The 26996-nt window shown below is 42.5% G+C and overlaps 17 non-coding genes across 17 annotated transcripts; all 17 read right to left on the bottom strand.

Moving 5' to 3' along the window:
• Positions 1-251: 251 nt before the first annotated feature.
• On the bottom strand, positions 252-415 carry LOC134307443 (U1 spliceosomal RNA). The gene has a single exon (XR_010009936.1). It is a non-coding gene; the product is annotated as a U1 spliceosomal RNA (small nuclear RNA).
• Positions 416-1648: 1233 nt separating this feature from the next.
• LOC134307429 (U1 spliceosomal RNA) lies at positions 1649-1812 on the bottom strand. The gene has a single exon (XR_010009923.1). It is a non-coding gene; the product is annotated as a U1 spliceosomal RNA (small nuclear RNA).
• A 2489-nt stretch (positions 1813-4301) lies between these two features.
• LOC134307423 (U1 spliceosomal RNA) lies at positions 4302-4465 on the bottom strand. The gene has a single exon (XR_010009917.1). It is a non-coding gene; the product is annotated as a U1 spliceosomal RNA (small nuclear RNA).
• Positions 4466-5688: 1223 nt separating this feature from the next.
• On the bottom strand, positions 5689-5852 carry LOC134307442 (U1 spliceosomal RNA). Its single transcript, XR_010009935.1, has one exon. It is a non-coding gene; the product is annotated as a U1 spliceosomal RNA (small nuclear RNA).
• A 1233-nt stretch (positions 5853-7085) lies between these two features.
• On the bottom strand, positions 7086-7249 carry LOC134307433 (U1 spliceosomal RNA). Its single transcript, XR_010009926.1, has one exon. It is a non-coding gene; the product is annotated as a U1 spliceosomal RNA (small nuclear RNA).
• Positions 7250-8476: 1227 nt separating this feature from the next.
• Positions 8477-8640, bottom strand: LOC134307446 (U1 spliceosomal RNA). Its single transcript, XR_010009939.1, has one exon. It is a non-coding gene; the product is annotated as a U1 spliceosomal RNA (small nuclear RNA).
• A 1233-nt stretch (positions 8641-9873) lies between these two features.
• LOC134307448 (U1 spliceosomal RNA) lies at positions 9874-10037 on the bottom strand. The gene has a single exon (XR_010009941.1). It is a non-coding gene; the product is annotated as a U1 spliceosomal RNA (small nuclear RNA).
• A 1580-nt stretch (positions 10038-11617) lies between these two features.
• LOC134307425 (U1 spliceosomal RNA) lies at positions 11618-11781 on the bottom strand. The gene has a single exon (XR_010009919.1). It is a non-coding gene; the product is annotated as a U1 spliceosomal RNA (small nuclear RNA).
• A 2483-nt stretch (positions 11782-14264) lies between these two features.
• LOC134307422 (U1 spliceosomal RNA) lies at positions 14265-14428 on the bottom strand. Its single transcript, XR_010009916.1, has one exon. It is a non-coding gene; the product is annotated as a U1 spliceosomal RNA (small nuclear RNA).
• Positions 14429-15652: 1224 nt separating this feature from the next.
• Positions 15653-15816, bottom strand: LOC134307439 (U1 spliceosomal RNA). The gene has a single exon (XR_010009933.1). It is a non-coding gene; the product is annotated as a U1 spliceosomal RNA (small nuclear RNA).
• A 1233-nt stretch (positions 15817-17049) lies between these two features.
• Positions 17050-17213, bottom strand: LOC134307447 (U1 spliceosomal RNA). Its single transcript, XR_010009940.1, has one exon. It is a non-coding gene; the product is annotated as a U1 spliceosomal RNA (small nuclear RNA).
• Positions 17214-18438: 1225 nt separating this feature from the next.
• Positions 18439-18602, bottom strand: LOC134307438 (U1 spliceosomal RNA). Its single transcript, XR_010009932.1, has one exon. It is a non-coding gene; the product is annotated as a U1 spliceosomal RNA (small nuclear RNA).
• Positions 18603-19835: 1233 nt separating this feature from the next.
• Positions 19836-19999, bottom strand: LOC134307427 (U1 spliceosomal RNA). The gene has a single exon (XR_010009921.1). It is a non-coding gene; the product is annotated as a U1 spliceosomal RNA (small nuclear RNA).
• A 2489-nt stretch (positions 20000-22488) lies between these two features.
• LOC134307421 (U1 spliceosomal RNA) lies at positions 22489-22652 on the bottom strand. The gene has a single exon (XR_010009915.1). It is a non-coding gene; the product is annotated as a U1 spliceosomal RNA (small nuclear RNA).
• Positions 22653-23875: 1223 nt separating this feature from the next.
• LOC134307437 (U1 spliceosomal RNA) lies at positions 23876-24039 on the bottom strand. The gene has a single exon (XR_010009931.1). It is a non-coding gene; the product is annotated as a U1 spliceosomal RNA (small nuclear RNA).
• A 1233-nt stretch (positions 24040-25272) lies between these two features.
• On the bottom strand, positions 25273-25436 carry LOC134307432 (U1 spliceosomal RNA). Its single transcript, XR_010009925.1, has one exon. It is a non-coding gene; the product is annotated as a U1 spliceosomal RNA (small nuclear RNA).
• A 1227-nt stretch (positions 25437-26663) lies between these two features.
• On the bottom strand, positions 26664-26827 carry LOC134307445 (U1 spliceosomal RNA). The gene has a single exon (XR_010009938.1). It is a non-coding gene; the product is annotated as a U1 spliceosomal RNA (small nuclear RNA).
• Between the last annotated feature and the right edge of the window lie 169 nt (positions 26828-26996).

Raw genomic sequence — 26996 nt, 5'->3', positions numbered from 1 at the left:
AAAAATGTCTGTGCACGTGCCTGGCCCAGTGCTAAAGCTGATTTAAAATACCGGTCTCTTTAACGTTTGTATCAACAAGCTTTTTATGTAAGCTGCCTTTTATGTTATGCTGCCTTTCCAAAAATAGCTCTGGACGACCACTTTTGTCCCAACGCAAAAATGCCACAAATCCGTTCTCCTGATCCGAGCTGCACATCGAACAACGACGGTCGGCTAAAATCTACAAACTCTATTTTTGCCACCACAGAAATCAGGGGAGAGCGCGAACGCAGTCCCCCACTATCAGAAATGATGCAGTCGAGATTCCCACATTTGGGGAATTCGCAGCGGTCAGCACAACCGGAGTGCAATGGCTGAGCCTCGCCCTGGGTGAACCACCTTCTTGATCATGGTCTCGCTCCTGCCAGGTAAGTATGAGGTGTAGAGGCACCGCCGAACAGAGACACCGAATCACACACCGTTCAAACTCACGGTGAGCTCCACTCGTCTACTCATCACACCAGCACAAAACGCCGCTATTCTGCAACATCAAAACGACCACGCCGACATTTGCCTGAAAATAAGAAAAAAAAACCACTTGGTTCAACCAAAACAGAAGAAAAAAATGATCATTTCAAATTGATCTACAAAAAAGAAAAAAGAAAACACTGTAAAAATCCACCTGACAAGCATGCCCTTTACATGTTTGGCATAGCTCAATCATGAAACGGTCAAATTAGCCTAAGAAATAGTGCAAACGGCTAATTATGTGCCCAGTGCTAAAGCTGATCTAAAATACCGGTCTCTTTAACGTTTGTATCAACAAGCTTTTTATGTAAACGCTGCCTATCCAAAAACAGCTCTGGACGACCACTTTTTTTCCAAGGCAAAAACGCCACAAATCCGTTCTTGATCCGAGCTGCAAATCGAAATACGACGAATCAGAATGAAAATCATACAGAACAAGAAACAAAATGAATACGGTCTCGCTCAATTTTACAAGCTCTTGCTTTGCCACCACAGAAATCAAGGGAAAGCGCGAACGCGGTCCCTCATTATCAGAAATTAGCGTTCTATTTCACGTTTGTATCAACAAGCTTTTTATGTAAACGCTGCCTATCCAAAAATAGCTCTGAACGACCACTTTTTTCCCCACGAATCCGTCCAATTGATAGGAACTGCACGCAAAAGAACAACGAATCAGAATGAAAATCATACAGAACAAGAAACTAATTGAATACGGTCGGCTAAAATCTACAAGCTCTATCTTTGCCACCACAGAAATCAGGGGAGAGCGCGAACGCAGTCCCCCACTAACTTTATATATAAGTTAAATATCCTACTGTGTTTTTTCATTTTTTATTTTATTAATAATTTTGGCGATGGGTGCCCTTTTTTTGGCTTGAGCACCTGCCCCCAAAAATGTCTGTGCACGTGCCTGGCCCAGTGCTAAAGCTGATTTAAAATACCGGTCTCTTTAACGTTTGTATCAACAAGCTTTCTATGTAAGCTGCCTTTTATGTTATGCTGCCTTTCCAAAAATAGCTCTGGACGACCACTTTTGTCCCAACGCAAAAATGCCACAAATCCGTTCTCCTGATCCGAGCTGCACATCGAACAACGACGGTCGGCTAAAACCTACAAACTCTATTTTTGCCACCACAGAAATCAGGGGAGAGCGCGAACGCAGTCCCCCACTATCAGAAATTATGCAGTCGAGATTCCCACATTTGGGGAATTCGCAGCGGTCAGCACAACCGGAGTGCAATAGCTGAGCCTCGCCCTGGGTGAACCACCTTCTTGATCATGGTCTCGCCCCTGCCAGGTAAGTATGAGGTGTAGAGGCACCGCCGAACAGAGACACCGAATCACACACCGTTCAAACTCACGGTGAGCTCCACTCGTCTACTCATCACACCAGCACAAACCTCACCGAACGCAAACGCCGCTATTCTGCAACATCAAAACGACCACGCCGACATTTGCCTGAAAATAAGAAAAAAAAAAAAAAAAAAAAAAAAAACACTTGGTTCAACCAAAACAGAAGAAAAAAATGATCATTTCAAATTGATCTACAAAAAAGAAAAGAAAAAAACACTGTAAAAATCCACCTGACAAGCATGCCCTTTACAGGTTTGGCATAGCTCAATCATGAAACGGTCAAATTAGCCTAAGAAATAGTGCAAACGGCTAATTATGTGCCCAGTGCTAAAGCTGATCTAAAATACCGGTCTCTTTAACGTTTGTATCAACAAGCTTTTTATGTAAACGCTGCCTATCCAAAAATAGCTCTGGACGACCACTTTTTTTCCAAGGCAAAAACGCCACAAATCCGTTCTATCCGAGCTTCAAATCGAAATACGACGAATCAGAACGAAAATCATACAGAACAAGAAAAAAATGAATACGGTCTCGCTCAATTTTACAAGCTCTTGCTTTGCCACCACAGAAATCAAGGGAAAGCGCGAACGCGGTCCCTCATTATCAGAAATTAGCGTTCTATTTCACGTTTGTATCAACAAGCTTTTTATGCAAACGCTGCCTATCCAAAAATAGCTCTGAACTACCACTTTTTGCCCCACGAATCCGTCCAATTGATCGGAACTGCACGCAAAAGAACAACGAATCAGAATGAAAATCATACAGAACAAGAAACTAATTGAATACGGTCGGCTAAAATCTACAAGCTCTATCTTTGCCACCACAGAAATCAGGGAAGAGCGCGAACGCAGTCCCCCACTAACTTTATATATAAGTTAAATATCCTACTGTGTTTTTTCATTTTTTATTTTATTAATAATTTTGGCGATGGGTGCCCTTTTTTTGGCTTGAGCACCTGCCCCCAAAAATGTCTGTGCACGTGCCTGGCCCAGTGCTAAAGCTGATTTAAAATACCGGTCTCTTTAACGTTTGTATCAACAAGCTTTTTATGTAAACGCTGCCTTTCCAAAAATAGCTCTGGACGACCACTTTTGTCCCAACGCAAAAATGCCTGATCCGAGCTGCACATCGAACAAAATCTACAAACTCTATTTTTGCCACCACAGAAATCAGGGGAGAGCGCGAACGCAGTCCCCCACTAACTTTATATATAAGTTAAATATCCTACTGTGTTTTTTCATTTTTTATTTTATTAATAATTTTGGCGATGGGTGCCCTTTTTTTGGCTTGAGCACCTGCCCCCAAAAATGTCTGTGCACGTGCCTGGCCCAGTGCTAAAGCTGATTTAAAATACCGGTCTCTTTAACGTTTGTATCAACAAGCTTTTTATGTAAGCTGCCTTTTATGTTATGCTGCCTTTCCAAAAATAGCTCTGGACGACCACTTTTGTCCCAACGCAAAAATGCCACAAATCCGTTCTCCTGATCCGAGCTGCACATCGAACAACGACGGTCGGCTAAAACCTACAAACTCTATTTTTGCCACCACAGAAATCAGGGGAGAGCGCGAACGCGGTCCCTCATTATCAGAAATTAGCGTTCTATTTCACGTTTGTATCAACAAGCTTTTTATGTAAACGCTGCCTATCCAAAAATAGCTCTGAACGACCACTTTTTTCCCCACGAATGCGTCCAATTGATCGGAACTGCACGCAAAAGAACAACGAATCAGAATGAAAATCATACAGAACAAGAAACTAATTGAATACGGTCGGCTAAAATCTACAAGCTCTATCTTTGCCACCACAGAAATCAGGGGAGAGCGCGAACGCAGTCCCCCACTAACTTTATATATAAGTTAAATATCCTACTGTGTTTTTTCAATTTTTATTTCATTAATAATTTTGGCGATGGGTGCTCTTTATTTGGCTTGAGCACCTGCCCCCAAAAATGTCTGTGCACGTGCCTGGCCCAGTGCTAAAGCTGATTTAAAATACCGGTCTCTTTAGTCAAGAAACTAATTGAATACGGTCGGCTAAAATCTACAAGCTCTATCTTTGCCACCACAGAAATCAGGGGAGAGCGCGAACGCAGTCCCCCACTAACTTTATATATAAGTTAAATATCCTACTGTGTTTTTTCATTTTTTATTTCATTAATAATTTTGGCGATGGGTGCCCTTTTTTTGGCTTGAGCACCTGCCCCCAAAAATGTCTGTGCACGTGCCTGGCCCAGTGCTAAAGCTGATTTAAAATACCGGTCTCTTTAACGTTTGTATCAACAAGCTTTTTATGTAAACGCTGCCTTTCCAAAAATAGCTCTGGACGACCACTTTTGTCCCAACGCAAAAATGCCACAAATCCGTTCTCCTGATCCGAGCAGCACATCGAACAACGACGGTCGGCTAAAATCTGCAAACTCTATTTTTGCCACCACAGAAATCAGGGGAGAGCGCGAACGCAGTCCCCCACAATCAGAAATTATGCAGTCGAGATTCCCACATTTGGGGAATTCGCAGCGGTCAGCACAACCGGAGTGCAATGGCTGAGCCTCGCCCTGGGTGAACCACCTTCTTGATCATGGTCTCGCCCCTGCCAGGTAAGTATGAGGTGTAGAGGCACCGCCGAACAGAGACACCGAATCACACACCGTTCAAACTCACGGTGAGCTCCACTCGTCTACTCATCACACCAGCACAAACCTCACCGAACGCAAACGCCGCTATTCTGCAACATCAAAACGACCACGCCGACATTTGCCTGAAAATAAGAAAAAAAAAAAAAGAAAAAAACACTTGGTTCAACCAAAACAGAAGAAAAAAATGATCATTTCAAATTGATCTACAAAAAAGAAAAGAAAAAAACACTGTAAAAATCCACCTGACAAGCATGCCCTTTACAGGTTTGGCATAGCTCAATCATGAAACGGTCAAATTAGCCTAAGAAATAGTGCAAACGGCTAATTATGTGCCCAGTGCTAAAGCTGATCTAAAATACCGGTCTCTTTAACGTTTGTATCAACAAGCTTTTTATGTAAACGCTGCCTATCCAAAAATAGCTCTGGACGACCACTTTTTTTCCAAGGCAAAAACGCCACAAATCCGTTCTATCCGAGCTTCAAATCGAAATACGACGAATCAGAACGAAAATCATACAGAACAAGAAAAAAATGAATACGGTCTCGCTCAATTTTACAAGCTCTTGCTTTGCCACCACAGAAATCAAGGGAAAGCGCGAACGCGGTCCCTCATTATCAGAAATTAGCGTTCTATTTCACGTTTGTATCAACAAGCTTTTTATGCAAACGCTGCCTATCCAAAAATAGCTCTGAACTACCACTTTTTGCCCCACGAATCCGTCCAATTGATCGGAACTGCACGCAAAAGAACAACGAATCAGAATGAAAATCATACAGAACAAGAAACTAATTGAATACGGTCGGCTAAAATCTACAAGCTCGAACGCAGTCCCCCACTAACTTTATATATAAGTTAAATATCCTACTGTGTTTTTTCATTTTTTATTTTATTAATAATTTTGGCGATGAGTGCCCTTTTTTTGGCTTGAGCACCTGCCCCCAAAAATGTCTGTGCACGTGCCTGGCCCAGTGCTAAAGCTGATTTAAAATACCGGTCTCTTTAACGTTTGTATCAACAAGCTTTTTATGTAAGCTGCCTTTTATGTTATGCTGCCTTTCCAAAAATAGCTCTGGACGACCACTTTTGTCCCAACGCAAAAATGCCACAAATCCGTTCTCCTGATCCGAGCTGCACATCGAACAACGACGGTCGGCTAAAATCTACAAACTCTATTTTTGCCACCACAGAAATCAGGGGAGAGCGCGAACGCAGTCCCCCACTATCAGAAATGATGCAGTCGAGATTCCCACATTTGGGGAATTCGCAGCGGTCAGCACAACCGGAGTGCAATGGCTGAGCCTCGCCCTGGGTGAACCACCTTCTTGATCATGGTCTCGCTCCTGCCAGGTAAGTATGAGGTGTAGAGGCACCGCCGAACAGAGACACCGAATCACACACCGTTCAAACTCACGGTGAGCTCCACTCGTCTACTCATCACACCAGCACAAAACGCCGCTATTCTGCAACATCAAAACGACCACGCCGACATTTGCCTGAAAATAAGAAAAAAAAACCACTTGGTTCAACCAAAACAGAAGAAAAAAATGATCATTTCAAATTGATCTACAAAAAAGAAAAAAGAAAACACTGTAAAAATCCACCTGACAAGCATGCCCTTTACATGTTTGGCATAGCTCAATCATGAAACGGTCAAATTAGCCTAAGAAATAGTGCAAACGGCTAATTATGTGCCCAGTGCTAAAGCTGATCTAAAATACCGGTCTCTTTAACGTTTGTATCAACAAGCTTTTTATGTAAACGCTGCCTATCCAAAAACAGCTCTGGACGACCACTTTTTTTCCAAGGCAAAAACGCCACAAATCCGTTCTTGATCCGAGCTGCAAATCGAAATACGACGAATCAGAATGAAAATCATACAGAACAAGAAACAAAATGAATACGGTCTCGCTCAATTTTACAAGCTCTTGCTTTGCCACCACAGAAATCAAGGGAAAGCGCGAACGCGGTCCCTCATTATCAGAAATTAGCGTTCTATTTCACGTTTGTATCAACAAGCTTTTTATGTAAACGCTGCCTATCCAAAAATAGCTCTGAACGACCACTTTTTTCCCCACGAATCCGTCCAATTGATAGGAACTGCACGCAAAAGAACAACGAATCAGAATGAAAATCATACAGAACAAGAAACTAATTGAATACGGTCGGCTAAAATCTACAAGCTCTATCTTTGCCACCACAGAAATCAGGGGAGAGCGCGAACGCAGTCCCCCACTAACTTTATATATAAGTTAAATATCCTACTGTGTTTTTTCATTTTTTATTTTATTAATAATTTTGGCGATGGGTGCCCTTTTTTTGGCTTGAGCACCTGCCCCCAAAAATGTCTGTGCACGTGCCTGGCCCAGTGCTAAAGCTGATTTAAAATACCGGTCTCTTTAACGTTTGTATCAACAAGCTTTCTATGTAAGCTGCCTTTTATGTTATGCTGCCTTTCCAAAAATAGCTCTGGACGACCACTTTTGTCCCAACGCAAAAATGCCACAAATCCGTTCTCCTGATCCGAGCTGCACATCGAACAACGACGGTCGGCTAAAACCTACAAACTCTATTTTTGCCACCACAGAAATCAGGGAAGAGCGCGAACGCAGTCCCCCACTATCAGAAATTATGCAGTCGAGATTCCCACATTTGGGGAATTCGCAGCGGTCAGCACAACCGGAGTGCAATAGCTGAGCCTCGCCCTGGGTGAACCACCTTCTTGATCATGGTCTCGCCCCTGCCAGGTAAGTATGAGGTGTAGAGGCACCGCCGAACAGAGACACCGAATCACACACCGTTCAAACTCACGGTGAGCTCCACTCGTCTACTCATCACACCAGCACAAACCTCACCGAACGCAAACGCCGCTATTCTGCAACATCAAAACGACCACGCCGACATTTGCCTGAAAATAAGAAAAAAAAAAAAAAAAAAAAAAAAACACTTGGTTCAACCAAAACAGAAGAAAAAAATGATCATTTCAAATTGATCTACAAAAAAGAAAAGAAAAAAACACTGTAAAAATCCACCTGACAAGCATGCCCTTTACAGGTTTGGCATAGCTCAATCATGAAACGGTCAAATTAGCCTAAGAAATAGTGCAAACGGCTAATTATGTGCCCAGTGCTAAAGCTGATCTAAAATACCGGTCTCTTTAACGTTTGTATCAACAAGCTTTTTATGTAAACGCTGCCTATCCAAAAATAGCTCTGGACGACCACTTTTTTTCCAAGGCAAAAACGCCACAAATCCGTTCTATCCGAGCTTCAAATCGAAATACGACGAATCAGAACGAAAATCATACAGAACAAGAAAAAAATGAATACGGTCTCGCTCAATTTTACAAGCTCTTGCTTTGCCACCACAGAAATCAAGGGAAAGCGCGAACGCGGTCCCTCATTATCAGAAATTAGCGTTCTATTTCACGTTTGTATCAACAAGCTTTTTATGCAAACGCTGCCTATCCAAAAATAGCTCTGAACTACCACTTTTTGCCCCACGAATCCGTCCAATTGATCGGAACTGCACGCAAAAGAACAACGAATCAGAATGAAAATCATACAGAACAAGAAACTAATTGAATACGGTCGGCTAAAATCTACAAGCTCGAACGCAGTCCCCCACTAACTTTATATATAAGTTAAATATCCTACTGTGTTTTTTCATTTTTTATTTTATTAATAATTTTGGCGATGAGTGCCCTTTTTTTGGCTTGAGCACCTGCCCCCAAAAATGTCTGTGCACGTGCCTGGCCCAGTGCTAAAGCTGATTTAAAATACCGGTCTCTTTAACGTTTGTATCAACAAGCTTTTTATGTAAGCTGCCTTTTATGTTATGCTGCCTTTCCAAAAATAGCTCTGGACGACCACTTTTGTCCCAACGCAAAAATGCCACAAATCCGTTCTCCTGATCCGAGCTGCACATCGAACAACGACGGTCGGCTAAAATCTACAAACTCTATTTTTGCCACCACAGAAATCAGGGGAGAGCGCGAACGCAGTCCCCCACTATCAGAAATGATGCAGTCGAGATTCCCACATTTGGGGAATTCGCAGCGGTCAGCACAACCGGAGTGCAATGGCTGAGCCTCGCCCTGGGTGAACCACCTTCTTGATCATGGTCTCGCTTCTGCCAGGTAAGTATGAGGTGTAGAGGCACCGCCGAACAGAGACACCGAATCACACACCGTTCAAACTCACGGTGAGCTCCACTCGTCTACTCATCACACCAGCACAAAACGCCGCTATTCTGCAACATCAAAACGACCACGCCGACATTTGCCTGAAAATAAGAAAAAAAAACCACTTGGTTCAACCAAAACAGAAGAAAAAAATGATCATTTCAAATTGATCTACAAAAAAGAAAAAAGAAAACACTGTAAAAATCCACCTGACAAGCATGCCCTTTACATGTTTGGCATAGCTCAATCATGAAACGGTCAAATTAGCCTAAGAAATAGTGCAAACGGCTAATTATGTGCCCAGTGCTAAAGCTGATCTAAAATACCGGTCTCTTTAACGTTTGTATCAACAAGCTTTTTATGTAAACGCTGCCTATCCAAAAACAGCTCTGGACGACCACTTTTTTTCCAAGGCAAAAACGCCACAAATCCGTTCTTGATCCGAGCTGCAAATCGAAATACGACGAATCAGAATGAAAATCATACAGAACAAGAAACAAAATGAATACGGTCTCGCTCAATTTTACAAGCTCTTGCTTTGCCACCACAGAAATCAAGGGAAAGCGCGAACGCGGTCCCTCATTATCAGAAATTAGCGTTCTATTTCACGTTTGTATCAACAAGCTTTTTATGTAAACGCTGCCTATCCAAAAATAGCTCTGAACGACCACTTTTTTCCCCACGAATCCGTCCAATTGATAGGAACTGCACGCAAAAGAACAACGAATCAGAATGAAAATCATACAGAACAAGAAACTAATTGAATACGGTCGGCTAAAATCTACAAGCTCTATCTTTGCCACCACAGAAATCAGGGGAGAGCGCGAACGCAGTCCCCCACTAACTTTATATATAAGTTAAATATCCTACTGTGTTTTTTCATTTTTTATTTTATTAATAATTTTGGCGATGGGTGCCCTTTTTTTGGCTTGAGCACCTGCCCCCAAAAATGTCTGTGCACGTGCCTGGCCCAGTGCTAAAGCTGATTTAAAATACCGGTCTCTTTAACGTTTGTATCAACAAGCTTTCTATGTAAGCTGCCTTTTATGTTATGCTGCCTTTCCAAAAATAGCTCTGGACGACCACTTTTGTCCCAACGCAAAAATGCCACAAATCCGTTCTCCTGATCCGAGCTGCACATCGAACAACGACGGTCGGCTAAAACCTACAAACTCTATTTTTGCCACCACAGAAATCAGGGGAGAGCGCGAACGCAGTCCCCCACTATCAGAAATTATGCAGTCGAGATTCCCACATTTGGGGAATTCGCAGCGGTCAGCACAACCGGAGTGCAATGGCTGAGCCTCGCCCTGGGTGAACCACCTTCTTGATCATGGTCTCGCCCCTGCCAGGTAAGTATGAGGTGTAGAGGCACCGCCGAACAGAGACACCGAATCACACACCGTTCAAACTCACGGTGAGCTCCACTCGTCTACTCATCACACCAGCACAAACCTCACCGAACGCAAACGCCGCTATTCTGCAACATCAAAACGACCACGCCGACATTTGCCTGAAAATAAGAAAAAAAAAAGAAAAAAAAACACTTGGTTCAACCAAAACAGAAGAAAAAAATGATCATTTCAAATTGATCTACAAAAAAGAAAAGAAAAAACACTGTAAAAATCCACCTGACAAGCATGCCCTTTACAGGTTTGGCATAGCTCAATCATGAAACGGTCAAATTAGCCTAAGAAATAGTGCAAACGGCTAATTATGTGCCCAGTGCTAAAGCTGATCTAAAATACCGGTCTCTTTAACGTTTGTATCAACAAGCTTTTTATGTAAACGCTGCCTATCCAAAAATAGCTCTGGACGACCACTTTTTTTCCAAGGCAAAAACGCCACAAATCCGTTCTATCCGAGCTTCAAATCGAAATACGACGAATCAGAACGAAAATCATACAGAACAAGAAAAAAATGAATACGGTCTCGCTCAATTTTACAAGCTCTTGCTTTGCCACCACAGAAATCAAGGGAAAGCGCGAACGCGGTCCCTCATTATCAGAAATTAGCGTTCTATTTCACGTTTGTATCAACAAGCTTTTTATGCAAACGCTGCCTATCCAAAAATAGCTCTGAACTACCACTTTTTGCCCCACGAATCCGTCCAATTGATCGGAACTGCACGCAAAAGAACAACGAATCAGAATGAAAATCATACAGAACAAGAAACTAATTGAATACGGTCGGCTAAAATCTACAAGCTCTATCTTTGCCACCACAGAAATCAGGGAAGAGCGCGAACGCAGTCCCCCACTAACTTTATATATAAGTTAAATATCCTACTGTGTTTTTTCATTTTTTATTTTATTAATAATTTTGGCGATGGGTGCCCTTTTTTTGGCTTGAGCACCTGCCCCCAAAAATGTCTGTGCACGTGCCTGGCCCAGTGCTAAAGCTGATTTAAAATACCGGTCTCTTTAACGTTTGTATCAACAAGCTTTTTATGTAAACGCTGCCTTTCCAAAAATAGCTCTGGACGACCACTTTTGTCCCAACGCAAAAATGCCTGATCCGAGCTGCACATCGAACAAAATCTACAAACTCTATTTTTGCCACCACAGAAATCAGGGGAGAGCGCGAACGCAGTCCCCCACTAACTTTATATATAAGTTAAATATCCTACTGTGTTTTTTCATTTTTTATTTTATTAATAATTTTGGCGATGGGTGCCCTTTTTTTGGCTTGAGCACCTGCCCCCAAAAATGTCTGTGCACGTGCCTGGCCCAGTGCTAAAGCTGATTTAAAATACCGGTCTCTTTAACGTTTGTATCAACAAGCTTTTTATGTAAACGCTGCCTTTCCAAAAATAGCTCTGGACGACCACTTTTATACCAACGCAAAAATGCCACAAATCCGTTCTCCTGATCCGAGCTGCACATCGAACAACGACGGTCGGCTAAAATCTGCAAACTCTATTTTTGCCACCACAGAAATCAGGGGAGAGCGCGAACGCAGTCCCCCACTATCAGAAATTATGCAGTCGAGATTCCCACATTTGGGGAATTCGCAGCAGTCAGCACAACCAGAGTGCAATGGCTGAGCCTCGCCCTGGGTGAACCACCTTCTTGATCATGGTCTCGCCCCTGCCAGGTAAGTATGAGGTGTAGAAGCACCGCCGAACAGAGACACCGAATCACACACCGTTCAAACTCACGGTGAGCTCCACTCGTCTACTCATCACACCAGCACAAACCTCACCGAACGCAAACGCCGCTATTCTGCAACATCAAAACGACCACGCCGACATTTGCCTGAAAATAAGAAAAAAAAAAAAAAAAAAAAACACTTGGTTCAACCAAAACAGAAGAAAAAAATGATCATTTCAAATTGATCTACAAAAAAGAAAAGAAAAAACACTGTAAAAATCCACCTGACAAGCATGCCCTTTACAGGTTTGGCATAGCTCAATCATGAAACGGTCAAATTAGCCTAAAAAATAGTGCAAACGGCTAATTATGTGCCCAGTGCTAAAGCTGATCTAAAATACCGGTCTCTTTAACGTTTGTATCAACAAGCTTTTTATGTAAACGCTGCCTATCCAAAAATAGCTCTGGACGACCACTTTTTTTCCAAGGCAAAAACGCCACAAATCCATTCTATCCGAGCTTCAAATCGAAATACGACGAATCAGAACGAAAATCATACAGAACAAGAAAAAAATGAATACGGTCTCGCTCAATTTTACAAGCTCTTGCTTTGCCACCACAGAAATCAAGGGAAAGCGCGAACGCGGTCCCTCATTATCAGAAATTAGCGTTCTATTTCACGTTTGTATCAACAAGCTTTTAATGCAAACGCTGCCTATCCAAAAATAGCTCTGAACTACCACTTTTTGCCCCACGAATCCGTCCAATTGATCGGAACTGCACGCAAAAGAACAACGAATCAGAATGAAAATCATACAGAACAAGAAACTAATTGAATACGGTCGGCTAAAATCTACAAGCTCTATCTTTGCCACCACAGAAATCAGGGAAGAGCGCGAACGCAGTCCCCCACTAACTTTATATATAAGTTAAATATCCTACTGTGTTTTTTCATTTTTTATTTTATTAATAATTTTGGCGATGGGTGCCCTTTTTTTGGCTTGAGCACCTGCCCCCAAAAATGTCTGTGCACGTGCCTGGCCCAGTGCTAAAGCTGATTTAAAATACCGGTCTCTTTAACGTTTGTATCAACAAGCTTTTTATGTAAACGCTGCCTTTCCAAAAATAGCTCTGGACGACCACTTTTGTCCCAACGCAAAAATGCCTGATCCGAGCTGCACATCGAACAAAATCTACAAACTCTATTTTTGCCACCACAGAAATCAGGGGAGAGCGCGAACGCAGTCCCCCACTAACTTTATATATAAGTTAAATATCCTACTGTGTTTTTTCATTTTTTATTTTATTAATAATTTTGGCGATGGGTGCCCTTTTTTTGGCTTGAGCACCTGCCCCCAAAAATGTCTGTGCACGTGCCTGGCCCAGTGCTAAAGCTGATTTAAAATACCGGTCTCTTTAACGTTTGTATCAACAAGCTTTTTATGTAAGCTGCCTTTTATGTTATGCTGCCTTTCCAAAAATAGCTCTGGACGACCACTTTTGTCCCAACGCAAAAATGCCACAAATCCGTTCTCCTGATCCGAGCTGCACATCGAACAACGACGGTCGGCTAAAACCTACAAACTCTATTTTTGCCACCACAGAAATCAGGGGAGAGCGCGAACGCGGTCCCTCATTATCAGAAATTAGCGTTCTATTTCACGTTTGTATCAACAAGCTTTTTATGTAAACGCTGCCTATCCAAAAATAGCTCTGAACGACCACTTTTTTCCCCACGAATGCGTCCAATTGATCGGAACTGCACGCAAAAGAACAACGAATCAGAATGAAAATCATACAGAACAAGAAACTAATTGAATACGGTCGGCTAAAATCTACAAGCTCTATCTTTGCCACCACAGAAATCAGGGGAGAGCGCGAACGCAGTCCCCCACTAACTTTATATATAAGTTAAATATCCTACTGTGTTTTTTCAATTTTTATTTCATTAATAATTTTGGCGATGGGTGCTCTTTATTTGGCTTGAGCACCTGCCCCCAAAAATGTCTGTGCACGTGCCTGGCCCAGTGCTAAAGCTGATTTAAAATACCGGTCTCTTTAGTCAAGAAACTAATTGAATACGGTCGGCTAAAATCTACAAGCTCTATCTTTGCCACCACAGAAATAAGGGGAGAGCGCGAACGCAGTCCCCCACTAACTTTATATATAAGTTAAATATCCTACTGTGTTTTTTCATTTTTTATTTTATTAATAATTTTGGCGATGGGTGCCCTTTTTTTGGCTTGAGCACCTGCCCCCAAAAATGTCTGTGCACGTGCCTGGCCCAGTGCTAAAGCTGATTTAAAATACCGGTCTCTTTAACGTTTGTATCAACAAGCTTTTTATGTAAACGCTGCCTTTCCAAAAATAGCTCTGGACGACCACTTTTGTCCCAACGCAAAAATGCCACAAATCCGTTCTCCTGATCCGAGCAGCACATCGAACAACGACGGTCGGCTAAAATCTGCAAACTCTATTTTTGCCACCACAGAAATCAGGGGAGAGCGCGAACGCAGTCCCCCACAATCAGAAATTATGCAGTCGAGATTCCCACATTTGGGGAATTCGCAGCGGTCAGCACAACCGGAGTGCAATGGCTGAGCCTCGCCCTGGGTGAACCACCTTCTTGATCATGGTCTCGCCCCTGCCAGGTAAGTATGAGGTGTAGAGGCACCGCCGAACAGAGACACCGAATCACACACCGTTCAAACTCACGGTGAGCTCCACTCGTCTACTCATCACACCAGCACAAACCTCACCGAACGCAAACGCCGCTATTCTGCAACATCAAAACGACCACGCCGACATTTGCCTGAAAATAAGAAAAAAAAAAAAAAAAAAAAAACACTTGGTTCAACCAAAACAGAAGAAAAAAATGATCATTTCAAATTGATCTACAAAAAAGAAAAGAAAAAAACACTGTAAAAATCCACCTGACAAGCATGCCCTTTACAGGTTTGGCATAGCTCAATCATGAAACGGTCAAATTAGCCTAAGAAATAGTGCAAACGGCTAATTATGTGCCCAGTGCTAAAGCTGATCTAAAATACCGGTCTCTTTAACGTTTGTATCAACAAGCTTTTTATGTAAACGCTGCCTATCCAAAAATAGCTCTGGACGACCACTTTTTTTCCAAGGCAAAAACGCCACAAATCCGTTCTATCCGAGCTTCAAATCGAAATACGACGAATCAGAACGAAAATCATACAGAACAAGAAAAAAATGAATACGGTCTCGCTCAATTTTACAAGCTCTTGCTTTGCCACCACAGAAATCAAGGGAAAGCGCGAACGCGGTCCCTCATTATCAGAAATTAGCGTTCTATTTCACGTTTGTATCAACAAGCTTTTTATGCAAACGCTGCCTATCCAAAAATAGCTCTGAACTACCACTTTTTGCCCCACGAATCCGTCCAATTGATCGGAACTGCACGCAAAAGAACAACGAATCAGAATGAAAATCATACAGAACAAGAAACTAATTGAATACGGTCGGCTAAAATCTACAAGCTCGAACGCAGTCCCCCACTAACTTTATATATAAGTTAAATATCCTACTGTGTTTTTTCATTTTTTATTTTATTAATAATTTTGGCGATGAGTGCCCTTTTTTTGGCTTGAGCACCTGCCCCCAAAAATGTCTGTGCACGTGCCTGGCCCAGTGCTAAAGCTGATTTAAAATACCGGTCTCTTTAACGTTTGTATCAACAAGCTTTTTATGTAAGCTGCCTTTTATGTTATGCTGCCTTTCCAAAAATAGCTCTGGACGACCACTTTTGTCCCAACGCAAAAATGCCACAAATCCGTTCTCCTGATCCGAGCTGCACATCGAACAACGACGGTCGGCTAAAATCTACAAACTCTATTTTTGCCACCACAGAAATCAGGGGAGAGCGCGAACGCAGTCCCCCACTATCAGAAATGATGCAGTCGAGATTCCCACATTTGGGGAATTCGCAGCGGTCAGCACAACCGGAGTGCAATGGCTGAGCCTCGCCCTGGGTGAACCACCTTCTTGATCATGGTCTCGCTCCTGCCAGGTAAGTATGAGGTGTAGAGGCACCGCCGAACAGAGACACCGAATCACACACCGTTCAAACTCACGGTGAGCTCCACTCGTCTACTCATCACACCAGCACAAAACGCCGCTATTCTGCAACATCAAAACGACCACGCCGACATTTGCCTGAAAATAAGAAAAAAAAACCACTTGGTTCAACCAAAACAGAAGAAAAAAATGATCATTTCAAATTGATCTACAAAAAAGAAAAAAGAAAACACTGTAAAAATCCACCTGACAAGCATGCCCTTTACATGTTTGGCATAGCTCAATCATGAAACGGTCAAATTAGCCTAAGAAATAGTGCAAACGGCTAATTATGTGCCCAGTGCTAAAGCTGATCTAAAATACCGGTCTCTTTAACGTTTGTATCAACAAGCTTTTTATGTAAACGCTGCCTATCCAAAAACAGCTCTGGACGACCACTTTTTTTCCAAGGCAAAAACGCCACAAATCCGTTCTTGATCCGAGCTGCAAATCGAAATACGACGAATCAGAATGAAAATCATACAGAACAAGAAACAAAATGAATACGGTCTCGCTCAATTTTACAAGCTCTTGCTTTGCCACCACAGAAATCAAGGGAAAGCGCGAACGCGGTCCCTCATTATCAGAAATTAGCGTTCTATTTCACGTTTGTATCAACAAGCTTTTTATGTAAACGCTGCCTATCCAAAAATAGCTCTGAACGACCACTTTTTTCCCCACGAATCCGTCCAATTGATAGGAACTGCACGCAAAAGAACAACGAATCAGAATGAAAATCATACAGAACAAGAAACTAATTGAATACGGTCGGCTAAAATCTACAAGCTCTATCTTTGCCACCACAGAAATCAGGGGAGAGCGCGAACGCAGTCCCCCACTAACTTTATATATAAGTTAAATATCCTACTGTGTTTTTTCATTTTTTATTTTATTAATAATTTTGGCGATGGGTGCCCTTTTTTTGGCTTGAGCACCTGCCCCCAAAAATGTCTGTGCACGTGCCTGGCCCAGTGCTAAAGCTGATTTAAAATACCGGTCTCTTTAACGTTTGTATCAACAAGCTTTCTATGTAAGCTGCCTTTTATGTTATGCTGCCTTTCCAAAAATAGCTCTGGACGACCACTTTTGTCCCAACGCAAAAATGCCACAAATCCGTTCTCCTGATCCGAGCTGCACATCGAACAACGACGGTCGGCTAAAACCTACAAACTCTATTTTTGCCACCACAGAAATCAGGGGAGAGCGCGAACGCAGTCCCCCACTATCAGAAATTATGCAGTCGAGATTCCCACATTTGGGGAATTCGCAGCGGTCAGCACAACCGGAGTGCAATGGCTGAGCCTCGCCCTGGGTGAACCACCTTCTTGATCATGGTCTCGCCCCTGCCAGGTAAGTATGAGGTGTAGAGGCACCGCCGAACAGAGACACCGAATCACACACCGTTCAAACTCACGGTGAGCTCCACTCGTCTACTCATCACACCAGCACAAACCTCACCGAACGCAAACGCCGCTATTCTGCAACATCAAAACGACCACGCCGACATTTGCCTGAAAATAAGAAAAAAAAAAAAAAGAAAAAAAACACTTGGTTCAACCAAAACAGAAGAAAAAAATGATCATTTCAAATTGATCTACAAAAAAGAAAAGAAAAAAACACTGTAAAAATCCACCTGACAAGCATGCCCTTTACAGGTTTGGCATAGCTCAATCATGAAACGGTCAAATTAGCCTAAGAAATAGTGCAAACGGCTAATTATGTGCCCAGTGCTAAAGCTGATCTAAAATACCGGTCTCTTTAACGTTTGTATCAACAAGCTTTTTATGTAAACGCTGCCTATCCAAAAATAGCTCTGGACGACCACTTTTTTTCCAAGGCAAAAACGCCACAAATCCGTTCTATCCGAGCTTCAAATCGAAATACGACGAATCAGAACGAAAATCATACAGAACAAGAAAAAAATGAATACGGTCTCGCTCAATTTTACAAGCTCTTGCTTTGCCACCACAGAAATCAAGGGAAAGCGCGAACGCGGTCCCTCATTATCAGAAATTAGCGTTCTATTTCACGTTTGTATCAACAAGCTTTTTATGCAAACGCTGCCTATCCAAAAATAGCTCTGAACTACCACTTTTTGCCCCACGAATCCGTCCAATTGATCGGAACTGCACGCAAAAGAACAACGAATCAGAATGAAAATCATACAGAACAAGAAACTAATTGAATACGGTCGGCTAAAATCTACAAGCTCGAACGCAGTCCCCCACTAACTTTATATATAAGTTAAATATCCTACTGTGTTTTTTCATTTTTTATTTTATTAATAATTTTGGCGATGAGTGCCCTTTTTTTGGCTTGAGCACCTGCCCCCAAAAATGTCTGTGCACGTGCCTGGCCCAGTGCTAAAGCTGATTTAAAATACCGGTCTCTTTAACGTTTGTATCAACAAGCTTTTTATGTAAGCTGCCTTTTATGTTATGCTGCCTTTCCAAAAATAGCTCTGGACGACCACTTTTGTCCCAACGCAAAAATGCCACAAATCCGTTCTCCTGATCCGAGCTGCACATCGAACAACGACGGTCGGCTAAAATCTACAAACTCTATTTTTGCCACCACAGAAATCAGGGGAGAGCGCGAACGCAGTCCCCCACTATCAGAAATGATGCAGTCGAGATTCCCACATTTGGGGAATTCGCAGCGGTCAGCACAACCGGAGTGCAATGGCTGAGCCTCGCCCTGGGTGAACCACCTTCTTGATCATGGTCTCGCTCCTGCCAGGTAAGTATGAGGTGTAGAGGCACCGCCGAACAGAGACACCGAATCACACACCGTTCAAACTCACGGTGAGCTCCACTCGTCTACTCATCACACCAGCACAAAACGCCGCTATTCTGCAACATCAAAACGACCACGCCGACATTTGCCTGAAAATAAGAAAAAAAAACCACTTGGTTCAACCAAAACAGAAGAAAAAAATGATCATTTCAAATTGATCTACAAAAAAGAAAAAAGAAAACACTGTAAAAATCCACCTGACAAGCATGCCCTTTACATGTTTGGCATAGCTCAATCATGAAACGGTCAAATTAGCCTAAGAAATAGTGCAAACGGCTAATTATGTGCCCAGTGCTAAAGCTGATCTAAAATACCGGTCTCTTTAACGTTTGTATCAACAAGCTTTTTATGTAAACGCTGCCTATCCAAAAACAGCTCTGGACGACCACTTTTTTTCCAAGGCAAAAACGCCACAAATCCGTTCTTGATCCGAGCTGCAAATCGAAATACGACGAATCAGAATGAAAATCATACAGAACAAGAAACAAAATGAATACGGTCTCGCTCAATTTTACAAGCTCTTGCTTTGCCACCACAGAAATCAAGGGAAAGCGCGAACGCGGTCCCTCATTATCAGAAATTAGCGTTCTATTTCACGTTTGTATCAACAAGCTTTTTATGTAAACGCTGCCTATCCAAAAATAGCTCTGAACGACCACTTTTTTCCCCACGAATCCGTCCAATTGATAGGAACTGCACGCAAAAGAACAACGAATCAGAATGAAAATCATACAGAACAAGAAACTAATTGAATACGGTCGGCTAAAATCTACAAGCTCTATCTTTGCCACCACAGAAATCAGGGGAGAGCGCGAACGCAGTCCCCCACTAACTTTATATATAAGTTAAATATCCTACTGTGTTTTTTCATTTTTTATTTTATTAATAATTTTGGCGATGGGTGCCCTTTTTTTGGCTTGAGCACCTGCCCCCAAAAATGTCTGTGCACGTGCCTGGCCCAGTGCTAAAGCTGATTTAAAATACCGGTCTCTTTAACGTTTGTATCAACAAGCTTTCTATGTAAGCTGCCTTTTATGTTATGCTGCCTTTCCAAAAATAGCTCTGGACGACCACTTTTGTCCCAACGCAAAAATGCCACAAATCCGTTCTCCTGATCCGAGCTGCACATCGAACAACGACGGTCGGCTAAAACCTACAAACTCTATTTTTGCCACCACAGAAATCAGGGGAGAGCGCGAACGCAGTCCCCCACTATCAGAAATTATGCAGTCGAGATTCCCACATTTGGGGAATTCGCAGCGGTCAGCACAACCGGAGTGCAATAGCTGAGCCTCGCCCTGGGTGAACCACCTTCTTGATCATGGTCTCGCCCCTGCCAGGTAAGTATGAGGTGTAGAGGCACCGCCGAACAGAGACACCGAATCACACACCGTTCAAACTCACGGTGAGCTCCACTCGTCTACTCATCACACCAGCACAAACCTCACCGAACGCAAACGCCGCTATTCTGCAACATCAAAACGACCACGCCGACATTTGCCTGAAAATAAGAAAAAAAAAAAAAAAAAAAAAAAAAACACTTGGTTCAACCAAAACAGAAGAAAAAAATGATCATTTCAAATTGATCTACAAAAAAGAAAAGAAAAAAACACTGTAAAAATCCACCTGACAAGCATGCCCTTTACAGGTTTGGCATAGCTCAATCATGAAACGGTCAAATTAGCCTAAGAAATAGTGCAAACGGCTAATTATGTGCCCAGTGCTAAAGCTGATCTAAAATACCGGTCTCTTTAACGTTTGTATCAACAAGCTTTTTATGTAAACGCTGCCTATCCAAAAATAGCTCTGGACGACCACTTTTTTTCCAAGGCAAAAACGCCACAAATCCGTTCTATCCGAGCTTCAAATCGAAATACGACGAATCAGAACGAAAATCATACAGAACAAGAAAAAAATGAATACGGTCTCGCTCAATTTTACAAGCTCTTGCTTTGCCACCACAGAAATCAAGGGAAAGCGCGAACGCGGTCCCTCATTATCAGAAATTAGCGTTCTATTTCACGTTTGTATCAACAAGCTTTTTATGCAAACGCTGCCTATCCAAAAATAGCTCTGAACTACCACTTTTTGCCCCACGAATCCGTCCAATTGATCGGAACTGCACGCAAAAGAACAACGAATCAGAATGAAAATCATACAGAACAAGAAACTAATTGAATACGGTCGGCTAAAATCTACAAGCTCTATCTTTGCCACCACAGAAATCAGGGAAGAGCGCGAACGCAGTCCCCCACTAACTTTATATATAAGTTAAATATCCTACTGTGTTTTTTCATTTTTTATTTTATTAATAATTTTGGCGATGGGTGCCCTTTTTTTGGCTTGAGCACCTGCCCCCAAAAATGTCTGTGCACGTGCCTGGCCCAGTGCTAAAGCTGATTTAAAATACCGGTCTCTTTAACGTTTGTATCAACAAGCTTTTTATGTAAACGCTGCCTTTCCAAAAATAGCTCTGGACGACCACTTTTGTCCCAACGCAAAAATGCCTGATCCGAGCTGCACATCGAACAAAATCTACAAACTCTATTTTTGCCACCACAGAAATCAGGGGAGAGCGCGAACGCAGTCCCCCACTAACTTTATATATAAGTTAAATATCCTACTGTGTTTTTTCATTTTTTATTTTATTAATAATTTTGGCGATGGGTGCCCTTTTTTTGGCTTGAGCACCTGCCCCCAAAAATGTCTGTGCACGTGCCTGGCCCAGTGCTAAAGCTGATTTAAAATACCGGTCTCTTTAACGTTTGTATCAACAAGCTTTTTATGTAAGCTGCCTTTTATGTTATGCTGCCTTTCCAAAAATAGCTCTGGACGACCACTTTTGTCCCAACGCAAAAATGCCACAAATCCGTTCTCCTGATCCGAGCTGCACATCGAACAACGACGGTCGGCTAAAACCTACAAACTCTATTTTTGCCACCACAGAAATCAGGGGAGAGCGCGAACGCGGTCCCTCATTATCAGAAATTAGCGTTCTATTTCACGTTTGTATCAACAAGCTTTTTATGTAAACGCTGCCTATCCAAAAATAGCTCTGAACGACCACTTTTTTCCCCACGAATGCGTCCAATTGATCGGAACTGCACGCAAAAGAACAACGAATCAGAATGAAAATCATACAGAACAAGAAACTAATTGAATACGGTCGGCTAAAATCTACAAGCTCTATCTTTGCCACCACAGAAATCAGGGGAGAGCGCGAACGCAGTCCCCCACTAACTTTATATATAAGTTAAATATCCTACTGTGTTTTTTCAATTTTTATTTCATTAATAATTTTGGCGATGGGTGCTCTTTATTTGGCTTGAGCACCTGCCCCCAAAAATGTCTGTGCACGTGCCTGGCCCAGTGCTAAAGCTGATTTAAAATACCGGTCTCTTTAGTCAAGAAACTAATTGAATACGGTCGGCTAAAATCTACAAGCTCTATCTTTGCCACCACAGAAATCAGGGGAGAGCGCGAACGCAGTCCCCCACTAACTTTATATATAAGTTAAATATCCTACTGTGTTTTTTCATTTTTTATTTCATTAATAATTTTGGCGATGGGTGCCCTTTTTTTGGCTTGAGCACCTGCCCCCAAAAATGTCTGTGCACGTGCCTGGCCCAGTGCTAAAGCTGATTTAAAATACCGGTCTCTTTAACGTTTGTATCAACAAGCTTTTTATGTAAACGCTGCCTTTCCAAAAATAGCTCTGGACGACCACTTTTGTCCCAACGCAAAAATGCCACAAATCCGTTCTCCTGATCCGAGCAGCACATCGAACAACGACGGTCGGCTAAAATCTGCAAACTCTATTTTTGCCACCACAGAAATCAGGGGAGAGCGCGAACGCAGTCCCCCACAATCAGAAATTATGCAGTCGAGATTCCCACATTTGGGGAATTCGCAGCGGTCAGCACAACCGGAGTGCAATGGCTGAGCCTCGCCCTGGGTGAACCACCTTCTTGATCATGGTCTCGCCCCTGCCAGGTAAGTATGAGGTGTAGAGGCACCGCCGAACAGAGACACCGAATCACACACCGTTCAAACTCACGGTGAGCTCCACTCGTCTACTCATCACACCAGCACAAACCTCACCGAACGCAAACGCCGCTATTCTGCAACATCAAAACGACCACGCCGACATTTGCCTGAAAATAAGAAAAAAAAAAAAAGAAAAAAACACTTGGTTCAACCAAAACAGAAGAAAAAAATGATCATTTCAAATTGATCTACAAAAAAGAAAAGAAAAAAACACTGTAAAAATCCACCTGACAAGCATGCCCTTTACAGGTTTGGCATAGCTCAATCATGAAACGGTCAAATTAGCCTAAGAAATAGTGCAAACGGCTAATTATGTGCCCAGTGCTAAAGCTGATCTAAAATACCGGTCTCTTTAACGTTTGTATCAACAAGCTTTTTATGTAAACGCTGCCTATCCAAAAATAGCTCTGGACGACCACTTTTTTTCCAAGGCAAAAACGCCACAAATCCGTTCTATCCGAGCTTCAAATCGAAATACGACGAATCAGAACGAAAATCATACAGAACAAGAAAAAAATGAATACGGTCTCGCTCAATTTTACAAGCTCTTGCTTTGCCACCACAGAAATCAAGGGAAAGCGCGAACGCGGTCCCTCATTATCAGAAATTAGCGTTCTATTTCACGTTTGTATCAACAAGCTTTTTATGCAAACGCTGCCTATCCAAAAATAGCTCTGAACTACCACTTTTTGCCCCACGAATCCGTCCAATTGATCGGAACTGCACGCAAAAGAACAACGAATCAGAATGAAAATCATACAGAACAAGAAACTAATTGAATACGGTCGGCTAAAATCTACAAGCTCGAACGCAGTCCCCCACTAACTTTATATATAAGTTAAATATCCTACTGTGTTTTTTCATTTTTTATTTTATTAATAATTTTGGCGATGAGTGCCCTTTTTTTGGCTTGAGCACCTGCCCCCAAAAATGTCTGTGCACGTGCCTGGCCCAGTGCTAAAGCTGATTTAAAATACCGGTCTCTTTAACGTTTGTATCAACAAGCTTTTTATGTAAGCTGCCTTTTATGTTATGCTGCCTTTCCAAAAATAGCTCTGGACGACCACTTTTGTCCCAACGCAAAAATGCCACAAATCCGTTCTCCTGATCCGAGCTGCACATCGAACAACGACGGTCGGCTAAAATCTACAAACTCTATTTTTGCCACCACAGAAATCAGGGGAGAGCGCGAACGCAGTCCCCCACTATCAGAAATGATGCAGTCGAGATTCCCACATTTGGGGAATTCGCAGCGGTCAGCACAACCGGAGTGCAATGGCTGAGCCTCGCCCTGGGTGAACCACCTTCTTGATCATGGTCTCGCTCCTGCCAGGTAAGTATGAGGTGTAGAGGCACCGCCGAACAGAGACACCGAATCACACACCGTTCAAACTCACGGTGAGCTCCACTCGTCTACTCATCACACCAGCACAAAACGCCGCTATTCTGCAACATCAAAACGACCACGCCGACATTTGCCTGAAAATAAGAAAAAAAAACCACTTGGTTCAACCAAAACAGAAGAAAAAAATGATCATTTCAAATTGATCTACAAAAAAGAAAAAAGAAAACACTGTAAAAATCCACCTGACAAGCATGCCCTTTACATGTTTGGCATAGCTCAATCATGAAACGGTCAAATTAGCCTAAGAAATAGTGCAAACGGCTAATTATGTGCCCAGTGCTAAAGCTGATCTAAAATACCGGTCTCTTTAACGTTTGTATCAACAAGCTTTTTATGTAAACGCTGCCTATCCAAAAACAGCTCTGGACGACCACTTTTTTTCCAAGGCAAAAACGCCACAAATCCGTTCTTGATCCGAGCTGCAAATCGAAATACGACGAATCAGAATGAAAATCATACAGAACAAGAAACAAAATGAATACGGTCTCGCTCAATTTTACAAGCTCTTGCTTTGCCACCACAGAAATCAAGGGAAAGCGCGAACGCGGTCCCTCATTATCAGAAATTAGCGTTCTATTTCACGTTTGTATCAACAAGCTTTTTATGTAAACGCTGCCTATCCAAAAATAGCTCTGAACGACCACTTTTTTCCCCACGAATCCGTCCAATTGATAGGAACTGCACGCAAAAGAACAACGAATCAGAATGAAAATCATACAGAACAAGAAACTAATTGAATACGGTCGGCTAAAATCTACAAGCTCTATCTTTGCCACCACAGAAATCAGGGGAGAGCGCGAACGCAGTCCCCCACTAACTTTATATATAAGTTAAATATCCTACTGTGTTTTTTCATTTTTTATTTTATTAATAATTTTGGCGATGGGTGCCCTTTTTTTGGCTTGAGCACCTGCCCCCAAAAATGTCTGTGCACGTGCCTGGCCCAGTGCTAAAGCTGATTTAAAATACCGGTCTCTTTAACGTTTGTATCAACAAGCTTTCTATGTAAGCTGCCTTTTATGTTATGCTGCCTTTCCAAAAATAGCTCTGGACGACCACTTTTGTCCCAACGCAAAAATGCCACAAATCCGTTCTCCTGATCCGAGCTGCACATCGAACAACGACGGTCGGCTAAAACCTACAAACTCTATTTTTGCCACCACAGAAATCAGGGAAGAGCGCGAACGCAGTCCCCCACTATCAGAAATTATGCAGTCGAGATTCCCACATTTGGGGAATTCGCAGCGGTCAGCACAACCGGAGTGCAATAGCTGAGCCTCGCCCTGGGTGAACCACCTTCTTGATCATGGTCTCGCCCCTGCCAGGTAAGTATGAGGTGTAGAGGCACCGCCGAACAGAGACACCGAATCACACACCGTTCAAACTCACGGTGAGCTCCACTCGTCTACTCATCACACCAGCACAAACCTCACCGAACGCAAACGCCGCTATTCTGCAACATCAAAACGACCACGCCGACATTTGCCTGAAAATAAGAAAAAAAAAAAAAAAAAAAAAAAAACACTTGGTTCAACCAAAACAGAAGAAAAAAATGATCATTTCAAATTGATCTACAAAAAAGAAAAGAAAAAAACACTGTAAAAATCCACCTGACAAGCATGCCCTTTACAGGTTTGGCATAGCTCAATCATGAAACGGTCAAATTAGCCTAAGAAATAGTGCAAACGGCTAATTATGTGCCCAGTGCTAAAGCTGATCTAAAATACCGGTCTCTTTAACGTTTGTATCAACAAGCTTTTTATGTAAACGCTGCCTATCCAAAAATAGCTCTGGACGACCACTTTTTTTCCAAGGCAAAAACGCCACAAATCCGTTCTATCCGAGCTTCAAATCGAAATACGACGAATCAGAACGAAAATCATACAGAACAAGAAAAAAATGAATACGGTCTCGCTCAATTTTACAAGCTCTTGCTTTGCCACCACAGAAATCAAGGGAAAGCGCGAACGCGGTCCCTCATTATCAGAAATTAGCGTTCTATTTCACGTTTGTATCAACAAGCTTTTTATGCAAACGCTGCCTATCCAAAAATAGCTCTGAACTACCACTTTTTGCCCCACGAATCCGTCCAATTGATCGGAACTGCACGCAAAAGAACAACGAATCAGAATGAAAATCATACAGAACAAGAAACTAATTGAATACGGTCGGCTAAAATCTACAAGCTCGAACGCAGTCCCCCACTAACTTTATATATAAGTTAAATATCCTACTGTGTTTTTTCATTTTTTATTTTATTAATAATTTTGGCGATGAGTGCCCTTTTTTTGGCTTGAGCACCTGCCCCCAAAAATGTCTGTGCACGTGCCTGGCCCAGTGCTAAAGCTGATTTAAAATACCGGTCTCTTTAACGTTTGTATCAACAAGCTTTTTATGTAAGCTGCCTTTTATGTTATGCTGCCTTTCCAAAAATAGCTCTGGACGACCACTTTTGTCCCAACGCAAAAATGCCACAAATCCGTTCTCCTGATCCGAGCTGCACATCGAACAACGACGGTCGGCTAAAATCTACAAACTCTATTTTTGCCACCACAGAAATCAGGGGAGAGCGCGAACGCAGTCCCCCACTATCAGAAATGATGCAGTCGAGATTCCCACATTTGGGGAATTCGCAGCGGTCAGCACAACCGGAGTGCAATGGCTGAGCCTCGCCCTGGGTGAACCACCTTCTTGATCATGGTCTCGCTTCTGCCAGGTAAGTATGAGGTGTAGAGGCACCGCCGAACAGAGACACCGAATCACACACCGTTCAAACTCACGGTGAGCTCCACTCGTCTACTCATCACACCAGCACAAAACGCCGCTATTCTGCAACATCAAAACGACCACGCCGACATTTGCCTGAAAATAAGAAAAAAAAACCACTTGGTTC

Source organism: Trichomycterus rosablanca, unplaced genomic scaffold (genome assembly GCF_030014385.1).
Source record: "Trichomycterus rosablanca isolate fTriRos1 unplaced genomic scaffold, fTriRos1.hap1 scaffold_271, whole genome shotgun sequence".
In the NCBI taxonomy this organism is placed as follows: Eukaryota; Metazoa; Chordata; class Actinopteri; order Siluriformes; family Trichomycteridae; genus Trichomycterus; species Trichomycterus rosablanca.
Note: the sequence above shows the minus strand (reverse complement) of the source record. Positions and strands in the feature narration are given on the sequence as shown.